We start from the raw sequence: 24,774 nt of genomic DNA, 5'->3' as shown, positions 1-24,774 counted from the left end.
CCCAGACTTTAAAGAGTAACTGAAAATAGGACTTTGAATGTCTGTGTAAATATTATTTTATGAACTATCCTGACATCATTAAAACTTTTTCTTATTATTGAACCATTACTTAATTTACAGTTTTTCAGGATTGTAAAGAAATGGCAACAAACCACCTCACTAGTGGTACTCTGAGGTTAGTTCCAGGCTGACAACTTTAGAATCACCTGGGTAACTTTTATTTATTTATTTTTGGTTAGTTTGTAATACAATTTTAATTTCGGAATCATGTCAGATTTGCACAGAAGTTGCAAAGATAGAACAGAGGGCTTTCATATACTATTCACCCAGTTTCCTCTAATATTAACATCTTAACTCACCACGTACATTTGACATAATGAAGAAATCAATGTTGGTATATTCCTGGTAACTCAGCTCCAGACTGTTTTTCCCACTAACATCCTTTTTCTGTCTCAGGTTCAAATCCAGGATAGCACATTGCATTTAGTAGTTAGTTGATTTTAAAGAGTAGGAGTTAACTCAGTGATATTCCTCTTGATACAAGTTTTGCAAGAAGAGTTTAAACTTTTCAAGCTAGTCAACTGAACCTGTCTGAAAAGCTTAAACTCTGTATTTCTTTTATTACATTAGTGTGCAAATCAAACACACACACACACACACACACACACCCCTACATATACCCAAACGCATACATTCTAACTACGGTTTGTTCATAAAGCTTTAGGATAGAAATCATAAAATATGTTTATTATATTTGTCCGTTACAACAGCATGGTTGCTTCTCTATAAATTCTCCTTAGTACGGAAAATAAATCTGTTTGGAGCCAGTACATTTGGATCTGCTCACACGCCCCCTTAGGATAAGCATGGGGAGAAAGTTTTGCATGTATGGCTGCCCACTGTGAAGCTAAGCTGGAGAAGGTAGACACAAAGAGGTGATGTCATCTGTCTAGTCGGCAGTGTGCACTTCCTAATGATTTTTTTTACTTCTGTTTTTTTTTTAATTATTTTTTTGAAGATTGACTTGTTTTTGGGGGAGGGGCAGAGGAAGAGCAAGAATTCTGAAGTAGACTGCCCTCTGGGCATGGAGCCCCATGTGGGGCTGGATCCCAGGACCTTAGGATTATGACCTGAGCTAAAACTGAGAGCCCACCACTTAACTGACTGAGCCACCCAGGTACCCCTGGATATTTTTACTTAAAAAAAAAAAAAAAGTCAGTACAAGTTAAGCAAGAGTTAAATGCTCCCGTTTTGTCACCCGGGTATTTTTTAAACTGGAGGTTTTTGCCTTCCACCCTGGGGATCCTGAGCAGTAGGCTTACCTGCGGGGAGGGAGATGGCTTTTAAGGGGGTTAAAAAAAAAGGCTGGTCTCTCTAGGTCCTCCTGTTGGAGCTAAGGGATCACTGATGTTGAGCTTCCCACAGACTGGCCTTGTGCACTGTTGGAATCCCCATGCCCCATGCAGTACCTGGCACATAGTTGGTGTTCACTAAATCCATGTTGACCACATGTTTCTTTCTTTTTTCTTTCTTTCTTTCTTTCTAAGATTTTATTTATTTATCTGTCAGAGAGAGAACACAAGCAAGGGAATGGCAGGCAGAGGGAGAAGCAGGCTCCCCGCGGAGCAAGGAATCTGATGTGGGACTTGATCCCAGGACCCTGGGATCATGACCTGAGCCGGAGGCAGACGCTTAACGACTGAGCCACCCAGGCATCCCTTGACCATGTCTTTCAACAAGTTTTAATCTTGGTTCTATTTGCTTAGCACAGAGACTTGAAAGAGAAATTTGTCAGTTAAAATTTTAATTTAAAAAAATCTTGATATTTTATACTGCCTTCTTAAAAAATCAACACATACTTCTTTTTCTTTTAAAATAAATAATTTTAAGAGCAATAGAGTTTCACCATAGAAAAATTATAAAATGCAGATAAGTAAAAAGAAAAAAAACTTTTCCATAATTCTACCTCTTGGGATATATATATTCTCCATCCAATTCTTTTCCTCCATATATATGTGTGTAGAATATTACATGAAAAATACATATTAGACATATCTAAACATAGTGTTTTAAAGATTTTATTTTTATTTATTTGTCAGAGAGAGAGAGAGAGAGAGCGCACAAGTAGGGGGAGTAGCAGGCAGAGGGAGAAGCTGGCTCCCTTCTGAGCAAGGAGCCCTTTGTGGGACTCGATCCCAGGACCCTGGGATCATGACCTGAGCTGAAAGCAGACGCTTAATGACTGAGCCATCCAGGTGTCCCTAAACATAGTGTTTTATAATTTGCTTTGTTTTTCTTTTTTGCAGGTACTATACTCAGTGTTTAAAATCTTGGTTTGCACTTTTTCTTTCTAACCTGTTAATAATTAATTCCTAGGCTATCATATCTGCATTCAACAAGGATCTACTTTCATGGTTGAATTTAAATATTTCCAAAAACAATTAGCAAACACATTCCAAAATAATCAGCAAAACGTTTTGTTTGGCACGGTATAGACTGAAAGTTCTCATACTTTTCCTATTTTTTGTACTTAAAGAACTGGTAAAATATCTTTTTGGGACCAGTATAGAATTGACATATGAGTAAAAGGCATTTAAATAACCTAACGACTATCTACTACTGTATCACCAAGGGAGTGACATGTCAATGTAAAAAAAAAAAAATACATTTACTTTTATGAAAATTAAGACACACTCTCTAATAAGTGTCACCCTAGAATTTCAGGCTTATGCAGTAAGAGGGCATGCAGCAATTGCAAAGGATGAGGTGAGAGGATGAAGGATAAAGTTGAGGTTTGCTTATTTTGCCCCAGGCCAGTAAAAACATCGCCATTAACCAGCGCTGGCCCCTCAGTATCGTCAAAGTAAACCCGTGTCTTACTTTTCAGCCATTTTATTTTTGTTCACTGATTGATGGGCTCCTAGAAGGGAAAGACCATATTGAATTCATCTTTTTCACCTCAGTGCTTAGGATCGTGCAGATGGAATAAATGAAACAGTGGCTGAGGGGATCTGCTAAATAGTGGATTCCAATGAGAAAACATCACCTGTTTTGGGAAGTGCTTTCTCTTCACCTTATTCACGTTTGCCAAAATTGCTCTTTAAATTGGTGTTCATGGTTTGAGCAAAAGACTTAGGAAGTAGAGTTGGGGAACAGGCAGTTTTGATACAGTACAAACTTGATTTTTAAGCCCTGGCTGAATCAGGGAAAGATGTTTAACATGTGTTAATTTTATAACAACTGAAACCATTAAAGAAAGGGACATCTTCGAGAAAGCACTGAACGCATTGCTGTTGGGCACGTTGGGTTGAAAGTGCTTTGCCAAGTTGGTCTCTGTTGCTTACACACTTTCACATCTCGTTGCTATTTGGTTATGTTTCTTCTGTCAAAGGGTCCAGCCTTTACCTGCCAAACTTCCTCCTCTTTGAAAGTCCAGCTCAAATGAACCTTCCTCCATGGAGCCTTTACCTCCCTGCCCTTCCATGTCTCCAAACTGGCCAGAATTAGTCACTCTCGTCTTTGTGCTCCCACAATGCTTTGTTCGTATTTCTGTTTTAACACATCATAGTGCTTTTTTGGTTAGGTGGATGTTTTAGTCTGTTTAAGCTGCTATAACAAAATACCACAGACTGGGTGGCCTATAAACAGCAAACATTTATTTCTCACAGTTTTGGGAGCTGGAAGTTCAAGATCAGGTTGCCAGCATGGTCCAGGGAGGGTTGCAGACTTCTCATTGTATCCTCATAAGGTGGAAGGGTGCTCTCTGAGTCATCCTCTTTTTTTCTTTAAGTTTTTATTTTGATTCCTGCTAGTTAATATCCAGTGTTGTATTAGTTTCAGGTGTACAATATAGTGATTCAACACTTCCGTCAATCACCCAGGGGCTCATCACAACAAGTGGACTCCTTAATTCTGGGGCTTCTTTTATAAGGGCACTAATCCCATTCATAAGGGTTCTGCCCTTACGACCTCATCAGCTTCCAAATATTCTACCTCTTAATACCATCACACTAGAGGTTGGGATTTAATATATGAATTTTGGAGGACGCAAACATTCAATCTCTAGCAGTGTATGTGGGTCTATCTTTGCTGCAAGGTGGAATTCCCTGAGGGCTGGGAAGGTTATTATTTATCTTAGTGTCCTTGCTATCTGGTACAATACCTGATGTAGAGTAGGGACTCCTGAACTTTGACATTTTCAGGGCCCTTCTATTCAGCATCACCAGCTGTAAATACACTCGCTTTTTTTGTTCTCAGTGGCTGCTGAGCGGAATCTGTGATGATACACAGCAAACTCAGGATGTCCTTTGTGAATGGGTTATGTTGGCTGGGTGGCTTCCCAGTCATCTCCAGCCCATTGTTAAACCGCATGAGAAGGCACTGTGGGTGGGGTGGGATGAGACTCTTGAAGCAGATGCAATATTCAGAGTCTCTCTCTCCCCACACTGTTACCAAGCAGAGAGGCTTGCTTCTCAGCCCACTGGTCTTCCAAACCCAAATGTGTTTAATCACCTACAAGTACCACTCATTAACTGCCCCTAAAAACAATAATTAGGTACCACTTTTTAATGTGAAGTGATCCATGTTACTATTGTTTCCTCCGCATAGTGACTCTCCCACTGCTGGTATTGTGACAGCTAAATAAAAAGGCCAGTAATATGTGGGTTTCTGGTTTTTGTTGTTGTTGTTTTCTTTTTACCTTGAGGAAACAAAGACTACCCTGACGTAATGAGATACTAGGAATCGCAAAAGAGCCAAACAGAACAATACAGATTCTTTTAAAAATGTTATTAGAAAGCCACCAAGAAGGAATTATTCAGCAATAATATATGGGAGACTGGTTATTGTTAGAAGTTACAGTCCATGGGGAGAGGCAGGGTCTTAGGGAGAGAAACCAGGCTGTTCAAGACAACCTGTGAGGGGTGGGTGACCACACATGCACATATGTTGTTAGAGTTGACACTGTCTCCCAAGGATAGAAATTAAAAAGCAGCTAAAATGCTAATGGGAGTTGGCCAAGGTATGTTTTCAACAAAGCTTTCTAGTACTAAACTGGAATTTTTAAAAGAAGCAAAACTTTTTATTAAAAAAGTGTTCTTCCAAGTGCTGCTCTGGACAACATGAGTTTCAGAGTCCTCACTGAAAAGCCTTACCCTAATTTCCCAGGAATTTCTCCATTTCTTGGCTGGAAGGTTTGGACTATGTCAGCACCAAGATTCTAACTCCTTGGCCTGAGGAGTACGCCCCTCCCTGCCCAAGGTTCCTCCCTGTGCTCTAGATGGAAACCCTCCTAACTGCCATAGAATGCTCAAGTGACAAAACTGACATCCCACCATCTGATTGGCCTGGTGCCCAGGAGCACCCTGGGAAAAAATTTGAACATTCTTGGCAGTTGAGATCCAGACCTTGACGGTTGTAACTGATAGACTGGGTTGGGCACTGCTGATGAAACTCACATTCCTGAGAGAAAAATCATCCAAAGTAAGGTGTATTACATGATAGACTAGACTCAGCAGTGGGGCTTTTCACTGGAAAGATGCGGTATTTCCAAGGACAAGCATTTGAACCCACCCGGACACCATACCCGAGCCTTGTGAATGAGAAGATTACGAAATAAAACCGAAAAACCAAACAAATGAATATCATTTGTGGTTCCAGCCACTTGAGAGAGTTGGGCATTAGGAAGGACGATGTTTCCGTGTGGGATGGAGAGAGGTGTTGGGACTTGAGATTAGGAGGCAGGGATGAGGAAATACAGGCAGGGGTGAGAACAGAGAAGCAGGGTCATTGGAAGTGAGGAGTGGGTCAGTAGTCCCTCATGGGGCATTGAGTAGGTATCAAGCATCCCATTATCAGCCACTACTCTGAGGACCTGTGGGGATTTTTTGGAATTAAGAGAAAGTTCTTAATTTTAAAGGGGGAGAAAGACCTATGTGAAATGATGGGACATTAATGACCAGCATTACAGGGCAGTGACATTTTAAAATGGTACCGATAGTAAGAGCACTAACGGTCCAAAGGAAGAAGGGATTTCTGGGAAGATAATTAGAGGGGGATTAGAGAAACCTTAATAGAAAACCAGAGACAGCATTTAGGTAGTTGGAGGTAGAAACATTGGAAGCTGAGATGTACCTTGATTCAGTTAGCACTTTTTGGCACCTTCAATATCCCACCTATTATAACCATTGTGCTTATTTTGGGTTTTTTAGTGTCTTCCCCAGCTTTCTAGAAGTCACTATGAGGGGCCCCGACTAACTGAGGAGACTCATACAGAAACCCCTGTCCCCATCACAGCTACCTCATTACCGTGTTCCTCCAAGATGGTCACCTCTGAGGAGGATTATCAGAGAAGAAAGGAAACCAAAGGCCCATCAACAACAAATTGAAAATTGAAGTTGAAAGGCAAATCTAAAGATTTGGAGTAAGAGTTGTATCTAGTATGAAGTTACATCCTTAAAGGGAATAAACTATATCTGCGGTAGTAGGACACTGGTTAGTTAATGGGTTTTTGTCAATGTGGCTATTTGAATAATTCATGTGAGTGCACAGTCTACTACCTGAGATGAAAACCTTTATTTACCTTAGTTTACTTTTGGCTCTATCTTAGTATGCAAGACTGCTATAAAATGGAAGATGTAAAAATAATTACAAGTTTAAGAGACTTTTCAAATAGGGGCTTATCCCTGCACTGACCCTACTGGAAAATGAGGATCAATACAACATGCATTAGAGAATTAATATGCTAGGAAGTCTGATTCTCATTTTTTCTCAACCCTGGAGAAAAGAGAATAAAAGGGAAATAATAAAAATAATTTTCTCTTAATGCCATCACTGCACTTTGGGCAAATATAGTAAGCACTAAGTGAAGGAGTGACATCTAAGGGGTCGGGTATATGGCTCGACAGTCTGTTCCCAGGCAGCCTGCATAGGTGGCCACACTGTCCTGCCCTGGAAGTGTTTCTCCTTGAATTATCCAGGTTGTCTCTCAGTGCAACCTGAACTCACTGATTCTTTGCCAACGCTTCAGTTCCCTTGAAGTGGCAGGTGCATAAAAGCCTACCTCCTACTGCAAACCTCTGAATTCCAACAACACCCCCTTCTTGGCTACGCTTCTCCATCTGGAGTTTTAGCAACCAAATATCAGAGGCTGGCAGATGGGTAGTTTTGAATTTTGACTTCATGTTTGGACCAAGATGTCATATTTGAAAGGAAAGGTGATTCTTTGGTATTATTATTTTTTTAAAATAAAAATAGCCCAACCACCATCCTAACTCTATCATTCCTGACTAAAGATTAGTCCCAAACAGGTTTCTGGGGTTTCCACCCACAGGTTTATCAAAGATACTGCCAATATTAAACTTTAAATTACATTAATTTATTTCATATTCTGCTTTAAGATAGTTTAATCCTTCCTCCCTCCCCATCTCCCTCTCTCCCTCCCTTCCTTCTTTCCCTTATCTCTCTCTCTCTTTTTTTTTATAATCCACAGAAACCTCCCAACTACATTCTCCTGTGATCACCCAGCCTGAGGGGTGTGCCCTTATGAGGTCAAGGCTTTCAGAGGTACGTATGTATGGCCTGTCACCTGGACCACCAGGGAGCGTTGTTAAATAGGGCCCTGACTCATTTCAGAAGGAGTGGACAGAAGGTACTGGGAGGAGAATCTTTGCTTTTCTGTTCCAGCTGCTCCATGGACATAACTTCCCATCCCCACTTAACACCCATTGAGCCTTTTATGCCCATTGCCTGAAGTTCTGATGCAGAATCCCAGGGGTCTGAGAGGAATTAAGGACTTTTCCCCTCTTATGCCTCCCTCCCTCCCCTAGGGAGGTCATTAAGAGCTAAAGGAGAACTGTGTCTTGGGAATAACCTTGGACTCTGAAAAATCATGGGGTTCAAGTAATTTAAGAGGGGTGACTACTGATTTCTCTGGAATTCTTTTCCCTCAAAGCTTTTAGGAGACTGGCTGAGCAAAATGTGTATCTGCTGGTGCATGGAGCCTAGAGCCACAAGCTTCAAGCTTGACCACTGGCCAGGGGGGGCCGGTTGTTGTTAAAATGTTAAGTAAAATAGGCAGTTTGACATGCAATGATGAGTTCACTTACCTAAAGAGGAATATGTATAGATAAAAGATCTGAAGTAAACCGAGGTATTTACAGCTGCATGTGAGATTATAACGGATAGCTTCCTCCTTTGGTTTTTTGCTCTTCCCACCCCACAAAGAACATGTGTTATTTTTATCAATGGAGGGTTAAAAAAAAAAACCTTTAAGAAAAATGTAGGGGGTAGGAACTGTACTTCTTTCATTTCATTGTTGCCGTTAATGACTTCTGCAGTGGCCACCTGCCCTAACACCTGGATGGTGATTCAGTAAGGAGGCAATCCGGGGTCTGCCCTAGCGCTCCGTGGGCTTCAGGAACAGTGGTGTCTCGGAGACCTGGAGATGGTCCCAGGATAAGTCGCCGAAATGAATTCTTTACCTATGGAGTCCTGTGGGCTTGTCATGATAATCAAGTTATGCTGCCGGCTTGCTAATTGCAATCACAGAATCACAGAGTGTTAGACCTAGAGGGATCCTGAAGAATCATCTACTTTTTTCCCCTCATTTTTGTGGCACAACCAGAATAAGACTTTGATAGTAATATTACCTTTTAGTAAGGGCCACTATGTGCTGGGAATGGTACTAGGGACTTTATGTAGGTTACCTTTAATCATACCATAAACATAGGTATGTATTCTCCCTATCTTGATTTTATAGAGGAAGTTGAATGATTAAGGGTTCTCTGCCCCTCTACTTCTTCACCTATAAAATAGCTTCTTTCAAATCCTCCAGCTGGAGTCCAAGGTGGGCTACCTGTTTGTCTGGTTGCAAAATGGGCTCTTATTATATACACTTCTGCCTCTTTATTTTCAGCATGGGCTACCTGATCCCCAGTCTTAGAGCTTTATCTCTTGTTGCCACATTTAAATCCCAGGTCTGTTTTAGCCTGTGTTAGCTGAGCGGATCAACCCCCAAATTACAGTCTCTTGTTGGGGTAGTCTGGCCTTGCCATGAAGACGCCTGCTTCCAAGTTCGAAGGCCCACATTTGCTCCTCAAAGCAATATGGCTACAGGGCTTCAGCCTGACCTCAGACATGCTTTCATTTACTCACCCACTTCCTTTTCATTGTGAGTGTTCCTATTTATAGGCTGTGGGAATGCCCAGCTAGAGTGAGGGTGTGGTGGCCAGGAGATTGTCACCAGAGCCCAGTTGTAGGAGGGGAGCTGGGAGGGGAGCCTCTAGGCCGTAGCACCCTGAGGCCTCTGCTGGTGGTGGCTCAGAGTGCCTCCTTCTGATCCTCTGCCCTCCCACTGTGGGAAGTTTAGGCTGAAGGCTTTCTGAGGTAAAGTTGGAGGGGAGGTAGGGCAGAGAGGTATCTTCTCTTTCAGAGGAAAGTTGAAGCTTAAATCATGAAGGGAATCAACTTGGAATACATTCTCCATGTTTCAGCCTTGCCAGAGGCATTTGGGTTAATCAACTATTCTGAACAAGGGTGATGGTGTGTGCTTTATGTGGCTGAATACTTTTCCAGGGATTATAACACAATAAAGTATGGGTAAAACCCAAACTACACTAAATATAATTAAACCTTTCTTTGATGATTCATAAGTCCTTTAGGATCCTGTAGTGCCTCAGGGTCACCATTATGTAGATCATCATCCTTGATGAGGCAGGCCGCTGAATAAAAACACGATTTTAAGTTATAGGCCTCACTCCTACTTTGCCTACCTGGGTGGTCTTCGGCAAGTGTCTTGACCTCGTGAGCATCCAAAATAGGGGTGGCGACATTACATCGTAGGGCTGTCCTTGTAGAAAACTATGTGCATCAAGACTATTGTAATTATTATACTATTAAGCTAACAGTATACCAAACTGCTGGCTGATAGAGAATTCTATTATATGTTGTTTTCCTAACACGATTCAAAGTAATTCACTCTTTTCTCCTTTTAAGGAAAACATGGCTTCCCCAGCAGCAGGTATTGCTGAGAAGTGATATTTAGTCAAGGGCCGGCCAGCAAAAGCATTTAAACAGTTTTTAAACCGCAAAAGTGGAGTACGGTTTTTGTGAAAAGATTTAGAATGTTACAGAAGAACATATTAAAAAAATAAAGTCCTCTTCTGCCCTCATGGTCTCAGTCTTCCCCAGAGGGAAGCTTTATGTAGTTTACTGTCTATGTGCGTGTGTGTGTGTGTGTATCAGATATACATTACCCCGTTTATTATTGTCCTATGACTTTGCTTTTTTTCCCCCCTTAATAGAATATCTTGGGGATCTTTTCATTCTTTTTTTTACAGCAGCATCTGCCTGGTCTTTCATAATATGGATGAGTTTTATCTCGTTTAACCATTGCTCTGTTGATAAACATTAGGTTATTTCTAGCTCTTCTATAGCAAACAATGCTGCAGTGAGCCCAGAATGATATTTATGTACCAACTCAGTCACAGCCACTCGGTAATTTATTACCACTTCAGGGCACCTCAACCCGTAGGTCCTAAAATACATTCTTGGCGTATCTGCCTTCTGAAAGCCAGAGCATCAAATAGGAACAAAGCAGGTGACGTTAGCAGTCCGGGAATTTCTAATACATGGATCCACTCGTAAAGTTCTAGGGCATTTCCATTACCCTCCCAAGTTCCCTTTGTACCTCTTTGACTTTAATGACCACACCTACCCCAGCTCTAGGCAACCACTGATAATGATTTTTATCTCTCAAGTTTCGCCTTATCTAGAAATTTCATATAAATGGAACGACAATATGTAGTCTTTGGTGTCTTCTTATCCTTACCAGAATGTTTCTTGAGGTTCAGCCATGTTGTTGGGTGCATCAATTATTGCTGAGTAGTACTCTAATACAGAGATCAACATTTTATTTATTCACTGGGATTGTTTCCAGCTCGGGGCTATTTTCAGTTTTTGCCTATGACGCAGAACGATACTATGAACATTTGGGTACAAGTTTTTGCGTGGACATATATTTTTATTTCTCATGGGTAAATACGTAGGAGTGGAATTCTTGGGTCTTATGATGAAGTGTATGTTTAACTTTTTTTAAAAAAAGGCCAAATTATTTTCTAAAGCGATCATTTCATTTTATATTCCTACAAGCGATGTGTGAAGTTTCCAGTTTGTTCACATCCTCGCTAACACTTTGTATTGCCAGTCGTTTTTATTGTAGTTCTACTGGTCTGGTGGTGCTATCTCATTGTCACTTGAATGTGCATTTTCCTATTAATAATGATTTTGGGCACCTTTTCATGTGTTTATTAGCCATTCATGTATATTCTATGGCAAAGTGTTTCATCAAATCTTGTGTTCATTTTGGCCTGTTTGCCTTTTATTATTGCAAGAGTTCTTTATATATTCTGAATTCAAACCATATATATATATTTATACATATGATTTATATATAGATACATGATTTATAAATTTTTTTTCTTAATCTATGCCTTGTCTTTTCATTTCCTTAGTGGTGATTTTTGAAGAAATATTTAATTTGGATGAGTCTACATTTGTTAATTTTTTCTATTATGGATGATGCTTTGGGTGTTGTACCTAAGAAATCTTTGCTTACCTCAAGATCACTAAGATTTTGTCTTATATTTTCTTCTAGAAGTTTTATACAAAAAAGGTGATTGTATAAGTTATTTCAAAGTCTGGATGAAACTAATGTTTTCCATAGGTTTTCCATTCCCTTCCTTGACTGAAATCAATGGGTCCATGGAGTTAAATCTACAGAACAAGTCTTTCCTACTTTTTCACAGTAGTTTTTACAGTTTGGCTTGATTGTGTACCTACAGAATCACGACAGTGATCTTTGTTACTGACTCCTTAAAATTTTTTCCAAAGATAAAATGTAAGATCATATTGTTTTAGAAGGATCAGAAAAGGTTTCCTTTGAGGCAATCATATTGATTTCCTATACCATAAATAGAATATTCTCTGTGTTACATCATTTAGCAAATGTAGGGCACTATCTCCCAATACCAAAGCAGTAAAGTTATTTCCTATTACCAGCTGTTTTGATATGGCATATTTCCACTTGTTTCTTTTTATTCCTAGTAACTCATTTTATTTCTCTGGATAATGAGGCTATGATCTATTAGGTCTCAACAAGTTTCTGTGTGTGTGTGTGTGTGTGTGTGTGTGTGTGTGTGTTTCAAGAGCTATATTGCTCTTAATTATTGGAGAGAGCTTCAATCTCATTTCTTTCAAAGTTTCACTGATCAGAGCGTATATAGGTCCTCATTTCTTATTTGAAACTCAGGGCCAGATATATTTTTAAAGGCATGTTCTTTAAAAAAAATTTTTTTTAGAAAGATAGTATATGGAATATTCTGAATGAATAAAATGTCTCCTGGGAGTCAGGATGATGACTACGTCATTATATGGATATACTACTATTTTTATTTTTATTTTTATTTATTTTATTTTTTTTAAGATTTTATTTATTTATTTGAGAGAGAGAGCACATGAGAGGGGGGAGGGTCAGAGGGAGAAGCAGACTCCCCGCTGAGCAAGGAACCTGATGCGGGACTCGATCCCAGGACTCCAGGTTCATGACCTGAGCCGAAGGCACTCGCTTAACCAACTGAGCCACCCAGGCGCCCCCTAATATTTTTAAACATACTCAATATTTACAATATGTGACATAAAGACTATAAATAGCTTCTATCAGTTGGGATCAGGCTTTCTACCATTTGAATTCAGGTCTGGTTCATTTTGGGGGCAAATGAGTTATAAAAAAAGTTTCCATTTCAGAGCCTTTCTGGATTTCAAAATTGAGAGTAAAGACTAGTGGATTTGTATTGCCTGCGAACACACTACACCAGTGGTTTATGGTGCTGTGTCAGGTTCCTTAGTAGTTGACCACTGCTGGTTGTGCATTTGGAGCCATGGTAAGCAGGTGGCACATTTCTGGAGACATGGACAGACTTCTGCAGGCCTTGGCCAGGCTTTCAGCTCGAGTTTTCTGAATGAACATTGTAAAGAGAGAGAATTTCCACTGTGTACAATGCTATGGTTTAGATGATTTTCGAGGGGGAGGTATTTTGTCATTCAAAATCAATATATGCTTGAAAAAATACTTTCTCATCTCCCACTAATTCCAGTGCATTAATTCCATCTGCCTCATGGCACAGCTTCTCAGAGGCAGATGCCCAATAGAGATCTGTTACCTAGGGGGCCTGGATTCCTGGCTTGGGGTGAAATTATATCCTATAAAATGGAATTGAGTCAAGCTGTGATATATTTGAATCCCATTGAGAGCTAGATTATATGGTCAATGGCGGCTCAGAAGCATGTTTTAATCACCAAGCACTGTGATGCTGACCTGACGGCACTTGTAGAAATCTCTGGCCTATGTCCCTAGGGAAAACGGGAGCATCCTTGGTACCCACAACTTCTTTCCATGTATATGAGGTGTCTTAGAGACTCCTCTAATGGCACTTTATTGAATAATTATAGAAGCAGTACCTACTTGTCATGAAAGATTTATACAAATATACAAAAGCTTACATAAATATATGGAGGTAAAGGGTAAAGGAAAAGCCCCTCCATGCCAATGTTCCACTCCATTCCTGCTACTCTCCTCAAGGAGGAGGGGTGAAACCACTGGTAGTAATTTTGTGTGTGTCATGCTAGGCATGTGCACACACAAACACACACAGTCATACTTACAACCAAATGGGTCACCCTCTTTAGATTGTCCTGTCACTTGCTTTCCTTAACAATCTATCAGAGACATCTTTCTTGGACACTACTATCCTTTTGATGGCTGCAGAACATTGCTAAGAATGTATTTAATCAGTCCCTGAGTGAAAAACCTGTAGGTGATTTTGGGGTATCACAAACTCGGCTTCAATGACCTCCTTTATTCATTTATTTTGGGGCATATGGGTATTTTTATAAAGTAGACAGCAAACTTGTCATGGTTTTTGGTTTATCTCTAAGGTCTTACTCCCAACAATTGCTTTTAGTAAGTCTAAATGTCCACATTCTCCACTGTCCTTCTACTGTTTATGTAGAAAGCCATCTGGGGCATTGGTCATGCTTGCTGGACACACGGGTGTCTCTTGCTGTGAGGATGGGGACGGACAAAGAGGAGAGATGTTTGTGTTTATAACTTTGATACTTTTGATTTTGTCTGCTAGCTACTAACTTAATGTTGTGTTCTCTTATTTCCCCATATAGGACAGGTCAGATAAAATAAGAGCTTGCTTTCAGTTGTGTAAATCGTTACAAGCTTTTTGGAGACCTCCCCACAATATCGCCTAACATTTAAAATGTTCATACCGTTGTGATTCTGCAGTTCTGCTGCTACATAGTACTATGGGAATCATGTTATTTTGAGACCTGAAAGATTTTGTTCAGGTATGACTCTCACAAGCTTTTAGGAATCTTTTTATTTACATAGTGCCTGCAATGGAGTGAATGTTTGTGTCCCCCCTAAGTTCATATGTTGAAACCCTAACACCCAGTGCGATGGTATTGGAAGGTGGGGCCTTTGGGAGCTGATTAGATCATGAGGGTCAAACACCCATGAATGGTATTAGTGCCCTTTACAAAGCCACCCCAGAGAGCCGTGTCTCTCTTCTGCCGTGTGGGGACACAATGAGAAGTCAGCTGTCTGCAACGCGGGAGAGGGTCTACCCTGGAACTCACCGTGTCGGCACCTTGATCTTGGACTTCCAGCCTCTTAAACTATGAGAAAAAAAAAAAACAACTTGTTTATAAGCCACCCCATTTCTGTAACAGCAGCCTGAGATGACTAAGACAGTTCCTTTCACACAGATGCTGCAAGACCTTTATAGAAATCAGTCTTTTAACGTACAGACTTATAAAGTTTCAGAGCTCTAGAGTTTAAAGCTGAAGACATTTGGACACTGTAAGATGAGAGAATTGGCTAAGATGATGGCAAATTACCCGTCTGTGACCCTCTGGTCTAGGCAAAGGCTGGTGGTAAAGGCAGGATGGCGGTGATGGGTGTAGTACTTACTAATGGGGGAATCTTTACATTTAGGACAGGACCCTTTGTTGCTTTCATTCCTATAGCAGACTTTTTCTCACTCTGTTCTTTACTACCGTATGGTCTTTGTGTGTGTCAATATTCCCATTAGCTTTAAAAATCCTGTGATCTGGCCTTATTTTCATAATTTTTACTAATAAAAGTCAATTAATAGACATGTAACCAAACTAAGAAACAGGTTATCCTTTGGAATATGAAAAATGGCTGGTGTTAACTTTTAGGTGTAAATCTGTAGTATTTTCCCATGGAGTTGATGCTCCTGGATATTGTTTAAGACAGTTCAGCACTTGAACACAGGCTTTATAGTGGGAACTATGGATCTGGAGAGAAATGAGATAGAGTGCTTGTCCTCGAGGAGATTGTATTTGAGTAGATCACATTTTGGCTATTTTAAAAAAAGTCCAGTAATGCTAGGGACAGATACAGGGTCAAAGGGTGAAACTCCATGGAGGAAGCTTTGAGCACAATTTATATCTCAGCCAAATGGGCCCAAACTCGGTCCACCTTTGAGTATAAATGAAGACTTATTAAGATTATGGACCAAATTGTGATGACCCCTTTGATGACTGCAGGACTCCAGCTCCCCTCAATATCTTCCAGTTTGCAGAATGGGAACCTGTTCATGCATATTTTCCTAGTCTGGCAACCTGTCATGTCACTTGTCCTTGGCCCAGCTGCAGGTCCCTGTGACAACAGGCTTCATTGGCAAAGGGCTCCTCCAATGAGATTTTAGAGTTCCACAGAGGCAGAGGGTCTGGGGCAGTGTTTCGGGGAGGAACCATGCTCTCCCCAGCTCTCTGAGCACTTTGTTCCCTGGGCCCCACAGGTGCCCTGCTTGTGCCTCGAGTGTTCCAATGAGTGACTCTCATGAGAAATGTTCTTCAAATTCTCACTCCAAAATTCACCTCATCATGATGGATCTCAACCAGTGCCTGTGTGTTGGGGGGATGGGGTAGGGTGGGGTAATGGACTGTAATCAAGCTGACTTTTCATGTCCTTGCCAGTCTTCCCCCATTTTTCCTCTCCAGTCCTTGGTAGTTACTACTACTCTCTCTTTCAGAGAAAAACACATTGTGTATGCACATCTCCTCAGGCAAATGGGTACCCAGGGATGTAACCAGTCTACCAGTTCCCCCAAACAACCTGACTCTGACATGGACCATGTCTTGTTTGACTTTGTATCTCTAGTGTCAGCCCAGTGCTTGCCACAAAAGTGGACCTTCAATCTTTGTGGAATTAATGAATGCATGTTAAAGGGGAGGATTTAAACATAACCTATGGATATCAAACAGAGGGTCCCTCAACTTCATGGTCATGCCCAGGGGAGAGGCTGGTATATGTTTGTTAACTAAGTGAACAATTGGTATCTCATGATTTGTGCTGCCCTGTTTCTATATTCTTACACTGCTAGCTTTGTGGCCAAAGAGGTCTATTTATAAGACATCTGGCCAGGATTAAAGGTATATATTGTCTGGATCTGTAAAATGATTTAAGAAGATTAATAAGCATTTAGGAAGAAAAACGTGCAATTCAAATGCAAAACAACTCTTCTAGGCAGTAGGGACTTATCATATTATGGAAAGCAGCAGACACATGGGTGAAAGGAATCAGGGAGGCTGGGGGGAGGGGAGCAGGAAAGGAGGGAAGAAATAGAGAGGGTGGGAGGCAGAGCCAATGGTGACCAAGGAATCATATTGGAACTCCTGGTCATCTAGGTTCCAAGTTCTAACACTGGCAAAGAGATGAGCATGTTCACTTTTATTTTTTATTTTTTTAAATGGATTTTTTTGAGGAATAAGTAATAGATTCACATGGTTTGATGATTAGAAGATCTCAAAGTAAAAAAAAATCCACCCATTTTTCTCTAGTCACCTGGCTCTTAAAGGGACATTTTATCTCTCAATGCAAATTTACCTCAGATTGAAGTCAAAGAGAAGATATAGGGAAACTTAAAAAAATTTTTGGTCCCTTAGGCAAAGTCAGAGCTGACTGACTTGTTTAGGAAAAATCTGTGATCTTGGTCTCATTAGTTTTATGTTCTAACATACCAAGCTTATTAGCCTGGATGGGAGCCCCCGATTGTTCACAAACCAGCCAAACCTCAGAGGTCTTGCCCTCTGTTTTAAAATGTTTCAGCAACATTTGAATCTGGGTATAGTGTTGGGAGGAGGCTGTGACGGTGATCCGGACTTCCCCAGAGTGGTCCTTCCCTGCTGCAGAGCCAAAGGCCAGGAGGGAGAGGGGAGACTCACTCACTTGAAGACCAAGCATAAGTTGTCTGTGCAGAGGGCCCCAGGCAGGTAAGTGGACAAATGTGCATGTCCAGAATCAGCTTAAAGGGTCAGAGGTCAGTGAGGAAAATATATGTCCAATATCCAACTCAGCCAGTGAAAGAGCTAAGAGAGCTTAAGTCACTGCTAAGCAATAGAGCACCTGGGTATTTTGGTGTGACCAAAAAAATCTTTTGAGCTTCAATAAACCTTTTAGCTAATTTTATGTAGTAATGTAGAAAAATGATTGATTAGAAGGATTGCCACCATTGGCAAAAAGTGAGTGACAGTCATGATTTTCTTCTAGTGAATATTTTGTTTTTTATCTTTCTATGTGACATATTTTATTAATTATTGTTTGCCCTGGATTATTTTCTGAAATACAAATTTATTTCGACATATAGTAATAACCTGCTTACATTTTAATTTCTCAATTAAATGTTTAAAATTTTAAAGTTCCAATTCAATTAAAAAAAATCACTATGTTCCAGCCTTCAAGTAGCTTACAGGATTACCCTGTGCCTTCTCTTCCTGGCACTTACTGCATCTGTGAGTAGCTAATTTTTGGTTTCATTTGTGTTTCCCTCACTGAGAGTATAAGCATCCTCAGGACAGAACCATATCGACCTTGCTCATTTAAAAAAAAAAATTCTAGCACCTTGCACAATTTCTGACTCACAACAGACATTTAATATTTGCCAAAGGACAGAATGAAAGAGCTCGGATGAGGTAAAGTGGTTAAACCAATGAGGAACAGCTCATTAGAGGAGGCCCTGCTGTTACTGGTGTGCAGAACAGAGGCCGCTGACCCTGGCCGTCCGGGAGGCAAGCAGGGAAAAGCTCTGAGAGGGGTGGTGTCTGACCGAACCTTTGCGAGGTGAGGAAGAGCGTGCCAGCGTCCACAGAAAAGAATGGGAATATTAGGTCTGCCGCTCCTTTGACACTGGCTGGAAGAGCGAAGCTCTGTGGTAAGCGGGGAGAGGCAGTGGGCACAGTGAGCAACGCTGTGGTGTGAAGGGACCTGTGTGTCAAGGAGCGTGGAGTTGGAGCCCAGAGAACACAGTGGCCGCAGGAAGGTCAGCCCGAGGAGAGGGCGAGACGAGAGGGACACTACTTAGGAAACCAGAGCCATACCCGACACCCTTTCTAACTTTTGAGGCTCTCCCTGTCACCTCCTTGCCTCTCACCAGCGCTTCTCAGCTGTCTCCACAATCTCTTTTCTCCTCCCATTCGCTCCTTCACCTGCTGCAGGGAGCTCCCTGTCCTCCCATTCCAGGCCCTGTGGCCCCTCTCTCCCCACAACCCCCCCCCGACTCTGCTGTCCTCACAGTCACCAGTGACCTCCTCATCCAGTTGTAGTCTTCAGTCTCTGTTTTGTGGGACTTCTTGACCACTGTCTTCCCCTTGAGGTATCTTTTGAATCGGTAATTGATTTATGCTTCAAACCCAGAAAGCATGAGTGAGCAGTGTCTTTCCCATCCTTGTCTTTCATCTCTCCACAGGCAGCCACTGCTCTTCGTTTCTTTACGTATCCTTCCATTTCTTTATGCGTATATTAGCAAATACAAATTTATTTGTATGTAGTGACAAATAAGAATATAAGTTCTTTTTTTTCCCCTTTCCTAACATAAACAGTAGAATATAATGCATACTGTTTGGTTCTGTGTTTTTTCATTTACCAAGTGAAAAAAATACACATGCATAGATGCTGGGTTTCTTATGGGCATCTGATGCTTACCTTGCTCCAACTACTCATTACTTCCCACACTTGCTTCTCCTTGTACGTTCTTTGACCCAGTTGGTGGTGGTGGCAGTAGGGAGGGGTTATGGCCATTTATCTAGTCACTGAAGCCAGAAACCTGAGAGTCAGCACTGACCACTCCCACAACATCATCCAAAATATCCACAGGCTCATCATTTCCTTTTCTTCATTCCTACCACCACTGTCACTAAACGGTGGGCCCTTGAGGGCAGAGATGTATTTAATTCAAGCTTTACCCATAGGAACATAACAGATGCTAAATGAACACATGAGAAAACAGGAGATGCCCAGAAAAAAGTTCACTTGGTGAACAGTTTAGTGACTGTTTATACATATTACAGCACTGAGGGAGACTGATGCATCTTCAAGGATCCCGGATCTTTGGATTGGATGCAATGAACAGAGACCCAGGTTCTAGGCAAAAGAGCAGGTTTTCATTTTTTAGATCTGGCAATTTGTGAGATACATATTCAACAGCTATATGTATGCATTGGTGGGCCATATACTCAGATATAGATCAGTTAAAGCTCAGAATAGTGTGGAGAAGTAAGTTCAGAGAGTTATAAGCACACAGAGTGGCTGAAGTCAGGGTGTGAGGACATGACCTAAAGGTAATCTATAGTGAGAAGATGGGTAAAGAGAGAATCTCGGATGACATGACCATCACCCGGAGCTTGAGAGAGAGGGAAAAAGAGCAAGTGGCAAGTGAAGGATAAAAGATCGAGGAGTGGTGTCCTGGACTCCCAAGAGAAAAGGGTTTCAAGCAAATGGGGCAGGGGCCGGCAGTGTTAATTGAGGCCAAAATTGTTCAGCAAGATGAAGACAGAAAAGTAACCATGGGATTGAACACCTCTGAGCTCTTTGATGATGAGAGCAATGCCAATTTTAGTGCAGTGGCAGGTCAAGAGGTGACTCTCAGGGGGAGCAAAGGAAGGCCTGGGATTTGGAGGATGTTTCTAAGAGGCCTGCTTGTAAGGAGAAGAGGCCCATAGCTACAGAGCAAGGTAGAGTCAATGCAGGGTTTTATTTTGAAACTTTCTTTCAAATTATAGGCGGAGTCCATGTTCTTTACTGAATATTAGGACAGTACACAAGGGTATTAAAAAGCCAGAAAGATCATCCATAATCTTACCACTCGCAACACTGCTGCTATTTTTAACCATTCCCTTCCAGTCTTTTCCATGCTTGTTAACCAAACTGAGAAGAGACCATGTTAGTGATTACACGTTCTGCTTTTGCACATAACAGAAGACTGGCTTTAGCATCTGTCCCTGCATTAATGACCGGGGTGGATTTGACAGATCTAATTGGTTAGACCCTTTTCCTCCCTCACTGCTCCCTGAGTATTTCTCCATATGGAGTTATTTAATTAGACAGAGATAAAACCTCTCATTCATTCAACAAATATTGGTTAGCGGTCCACCTTGTGCACTGCGTTAGTTGCTGAGGGATGGGGCAGTAAAGCAGACAGACACTTATCTCATGATGCTCCAATAGTGTCACTTGCAGAGGGATGATCTCTATTTCATCTATGGTATACGTGTATTGCACTCCCTGGCTCGGCCTTACAAAGCGTCAATTTCATCTGTATAACTTTCCCCCTTGATATTTCCCCTATCATTAGAAACTCTTCAGAAATCTTCCTCTTACTGTTAAGTATTTAGTTTCTCTTTTCATACTTTTCTTCATAATGACACTGCCAGAAATATCTCTGAAATTAAGCTTGGTCCATATTTTCTAGAACTGATTTCTAGAAGAGGAATTTATCTGGTCAAAAGATCTGAAATTTTTTAAGGCACTCAGATACCTATTGTCAGATTGCTCTCCAAAGAGGTTCTACTAATTTAAACTCTTAACAGTGGTGGACAAGGGTACCTTTTTCACCTCAGAGAGGGTTCATTTGTTTATATGTTAGGTTGACTCAACCAATATAAAGGGAAAGGTTGAAGATAAAGAAGATGGACCAAGCTCCCTGAGAAGTAGTATTGATGAGATCTGGAGAAGGTGCTAGGAGGTAGTTTTGTAAAAGAAAACTCTCCTGTGGAGACACAAGTTAAGGAGGGTGCTGCTACAGAGACTGTCCATATACGTGTTGAGAAATGGGGAGCTGAGGGAGTTTCTAGCTGATGGCCTCCATTTTCTTTGTATGCTAGGAACTAGCGAGAGCATCTGTGCAAGAAGCAGTAGGATAAGGGAATTAGGCTGTTAGCTGGGGAGAATAAAGATGATTTGGAAGGGCTCTGTAGAAAAGGGGACACCATCTAAAAGGTGCAGTTGCCCAGATAATGGCGCATTTTGTTTATAATTATAAGTGAAAACTTAATCATTGATGCTAGGACTCTGTTTACAGGGTATAGTGAAACTGAGAATTGGTGATTATTTGATTAATTTGATGAATGTTCCAAATTAGGAATACCAGGTCAGGGTATGTTTCCGACCTAAATTATACAATGCAGTTGTCTGCAGTGATCAAATTAACCAGCTGATTGCCAAATCTCTATTTCTCTCTGTCCCCTGTGGACATAGCCTAAAGGACTAATAAGTGAACTGGACTCTGCCCCAATCTATTTTGGGATAATTGATGTCTTTGTACTTGTATCCCGGCAGCTTGGTATTAAACACTGAAGCTTTGTGGAGAATATGTCAGTAGGCGATTTACTACCTCAAAAAGCAGTCTTTCTCTTACAAAGCTTATCAATCAGAACTTTGGAGGGAATTTTCCAAACTCCCTAAGGAAAATTATATTTACTGCTATGGAAAAATATTTGATTCCATGCATTTTGTTACATAAAATAAATTTGTTTCAGGTTCTGAATGCTAATTTATGATTTTTATTTCTGTCTTCATGAATCACTTCAAAGCAATTTCAGTTTTACATTTAAGTGGTTTTTATTCTTAAAAATATTTATATTCACTGAAAGTTGGACTTTTTTTTCACTAAATGAAAAGTATCAGGGATTTTAACCTCTTACAGGATAAGAAAAATCAATTACTCTTTAAATATTTCTTTCCTAAATTGGTGGTTGATGTAACACAGGCTATGAAATGCATGGAGCCAGTTACTAAGGTAACTTGGCCTCTGAGACCCATTTTGTGAAATAGCAATGTAATTTGAATATTTTAGGAATTGACCTCAATATTTGAGTTTCCTTTGTATGTTCTTTTTTTTAAAAGATTTTATTTATTGATATGAGAGAGAGAGAGAGTGAGCAGGAGCAGGAGGAGAGGCAGAGGGAGAGGGACAAGCAGACTCCCCACTGAGCTGGGGGGGTGGGACTCGGGGCCGTTGCTGGGCTCGAACTCAGAACCCTGAGATGATGACCCGAGACAAAGTCAGACGCTTAGCTGACAGAGCCACCCAGGTGCCCCCCTTTGTATGTTCTTAAACAATGTAGTGACATGTCTTTTACTTATGCGTGAAAGCCAAGGTAACAAGTAGTTACTCCAACTCTGATTCTTCCCTTCAGAGCTACTCAGCCCACCTCCCCTTCTCCCAGGTATTCATCACCCCACAGGGCTGCAGTGGTGTGGGTGGTTGGTGAGAGAGGGCCTGGTGGAAGATTTCCCTCCTCTCAAAGAACTTGCGACCTGTTGAGGTTTGCTAGCAGACCAAAGTCTAACAAACAATAATTCTGCTTCAGTTTGAATGTTGTGCTGATTAAAATGGGGCCATCTATGCTGAGAACAGCTTTTGGCATTAGAGATTTGTCATGTGCTCTTACCAATTGTAAAATGGATAAATAAGCATAAACTCAAAATGGCAGAATTATATCCTTTTTCATCTGGATTCTACTCTTTTCCTGGTCCAGGTCTCAGGATTGTCAAGAATGACAAGTTGGGCCTGGCTTACTTATTTCTACAGGGAGTGTGTGCAACTGAGGATACCTGGGGACACCTAGGCTCCCTCAGCTTTGGCCTCCCACCCAGAGGGGGGAGCCTCCAGGTCTGAAGATCCCACAACCCAGTTTTTTGTTTGCTTGTTTTTTGAGAAACTAGAAATCTAGACCTTTTATAGGAAATCTGTGATTTCTAAATATTGGTGTCTCATACATACATGTTGGCCTGTGGCACTGGGCCCAGTTCAGCCTGAAGGCATTGGTCTGTGACCTCTGACCAAATGGTCTCCAAACTCTAATTTTCGAGGTAAAAAGCCAGATTTCACCGTTCTTCTTAGAGGTCAGTCAATGCTTGTGTCACACAAGGTAGAACACGCTCCTTTTCATTATTTCATCTGCTCAGGCTTCTTTTTCAGTTTTGAAGAAATAAGAGGAGATCTGTACTTGATTAAAAAAAAAAGGCATGACTAAAATTCAATGAGTTACACTGTTTTATTTCCATTTTTTTATGGTTAGATTATGCTGTCAGAAAACATTTACTACATAGTCTATGGCATTTTTTTTCAATGAACATATACTGTGATTTTTTATTTGCCAATTTGCCCGTCGTTTTCGTTAAAAAGAAAGGAAATAACTTATTTTAGGTAGTAGCTATCTAAGGAGTAGTTAACTAAATAATAGTGAAATTTTGCAAAGTGGGCTCTTCCTTTATCCTTCCTTTATTAAGGAGGGAAAGGCTCTTTGACTTAGGTGTTCAGTAAAGTGATTTTAACAGTAGGATCAAATCATGCTGGAATGGACTCCAAGGTGACTGTCCTCTCTGAACCAACTCAGTTCTATAACTGATCCTGTCAAGGACATAACAAGAGTTGTATTTGTTTCAGGTGGTGAATACCTTAGAGTATTTGTTTCTCTCTTCATCCTTGTGAAGTAGTATAAAGCAGTTGTGGTGCATTAATAAACTTCCATTTATATTAGAATGATAGAAGATTAGATGTTCTGGTGAATGAAATCTGCTTTACTGACTTCATTTATAAAATAAATATTTATTGAGAACCTACTATTATATTGAAGTGAAAAGATAAATCAACAAAATAGCTGATAGTTGTGCAATTTATAGCACATATGTGGTAATTAAAATTGTATTTTCTTTCCTCTTTGCTCTTGCTGATAGCAAACTATATCTTTCAGTTGCATTATTTGGGAGTAAGAGAGATAAGATAAGCACTTTGTGGGAAGTTTTTCTTTCCTTTTAGCCTCCTGAAGTCTGTAGTCTTCTACTGACAGTTGGAGACTCATTTATAGGCTTGCAAGGGTGTCCTGAGAAAGTCTTCATGAAAAGTTTGAGGAGTGTTATTGCAAGGTGTCAAATGAGTTCATTCTGGGTGCAGAAATTTATATGACATTAATAGCAGTGAAAAGAAAACCAGTGAATAAATTCTTATAATTAAAGGTAAAAAAATCTTAATGTTCTGTTGATTGAATTTAGAGTAGTTGCCTAGAGTATTGTGTGCTTTTTGATTTCCCAGTTAGCATTTCAGTGGTGAATACAGAAGAAAAATCAGTGCAGATCAAGTAACATGGAAAGAAAAAGAGAGACAGCACTAGATACAGAAGCAGACAACAGGAAGAGAAAGCTCAAACCTTGGCCAAAACCACATTACCCAATGGTAAGTCTTGCCCATAATAGTCTGTAATAGTGAACTCTTATATGGCATTTAGTAGGTGCCAGGCAGTTCTAAAACTTTATATATGTCATGGATGGATGCATAAAAAAATAGATCTACAGATAGACAAGAGAACTTGAGGGGTTTTTTTTTTCTTTTTTTTCCAATAAAG

At 40.6% G+C, this 24,774-nt stretch overlaps 1 long non-coding RNA gene across 3 annotated transcripts in view; it reads left to right on the top strand.

Moving 5' to 3' along the window:
• The first annotated feature begins 5,399 nt into the window (after positions 1 to 5,399).
• LOC112828863 (uncharacterized) overlaps positions 5,400 to 24,774 on the top strand; it is a 62,708-nt gene continuing 43,333 nt past the window's right edge. The window contains exons 1-5 of one of the 3 annotated variants that reach the window (XR_012379511.1): positions 5,400 to 5,481; positions 6,210 to 6,421; positions 7,028 to 7,214; positions 7,490 to 7,563; positions 24,465 to 24,605. This is a non-coding gene — a long non-coding RNA (uncharacterized lncRNA). The remainder of the gene's footprint in view (positions 5,482 to 6,209; positions 6,422 to 7,027; positions 7,215 to 7,489; positions 7,564 to 24,464; positions 24,606 to 24,774) is intronic. The other 2 variants (XR_003209606.2, XR_012379512.1) reach the window with 2 other exon arrangements.

This window comes from Callorhinus ursinus, unplaced genomic scaffold (genome assembly GCF_003265705.2).
Source record: "Callorhinus ursinus isolate GAN/ISIS: 27379988/994484 unplaced genomic scaffold, GSC_fseal_2.0 scaffold1, whole genome shotgun sequence".
NCBI lineage: Eukaryota > Metazoa > Chordata > Mammalia > Carnivora > Otariidae > Callorhinus > Callorhinus ursinus.
The sequence above is the reverse complement of the archived record's forward strand: the minus strand, read 5'-3'. Positions and strand labels throughout refer to the sequence as shown.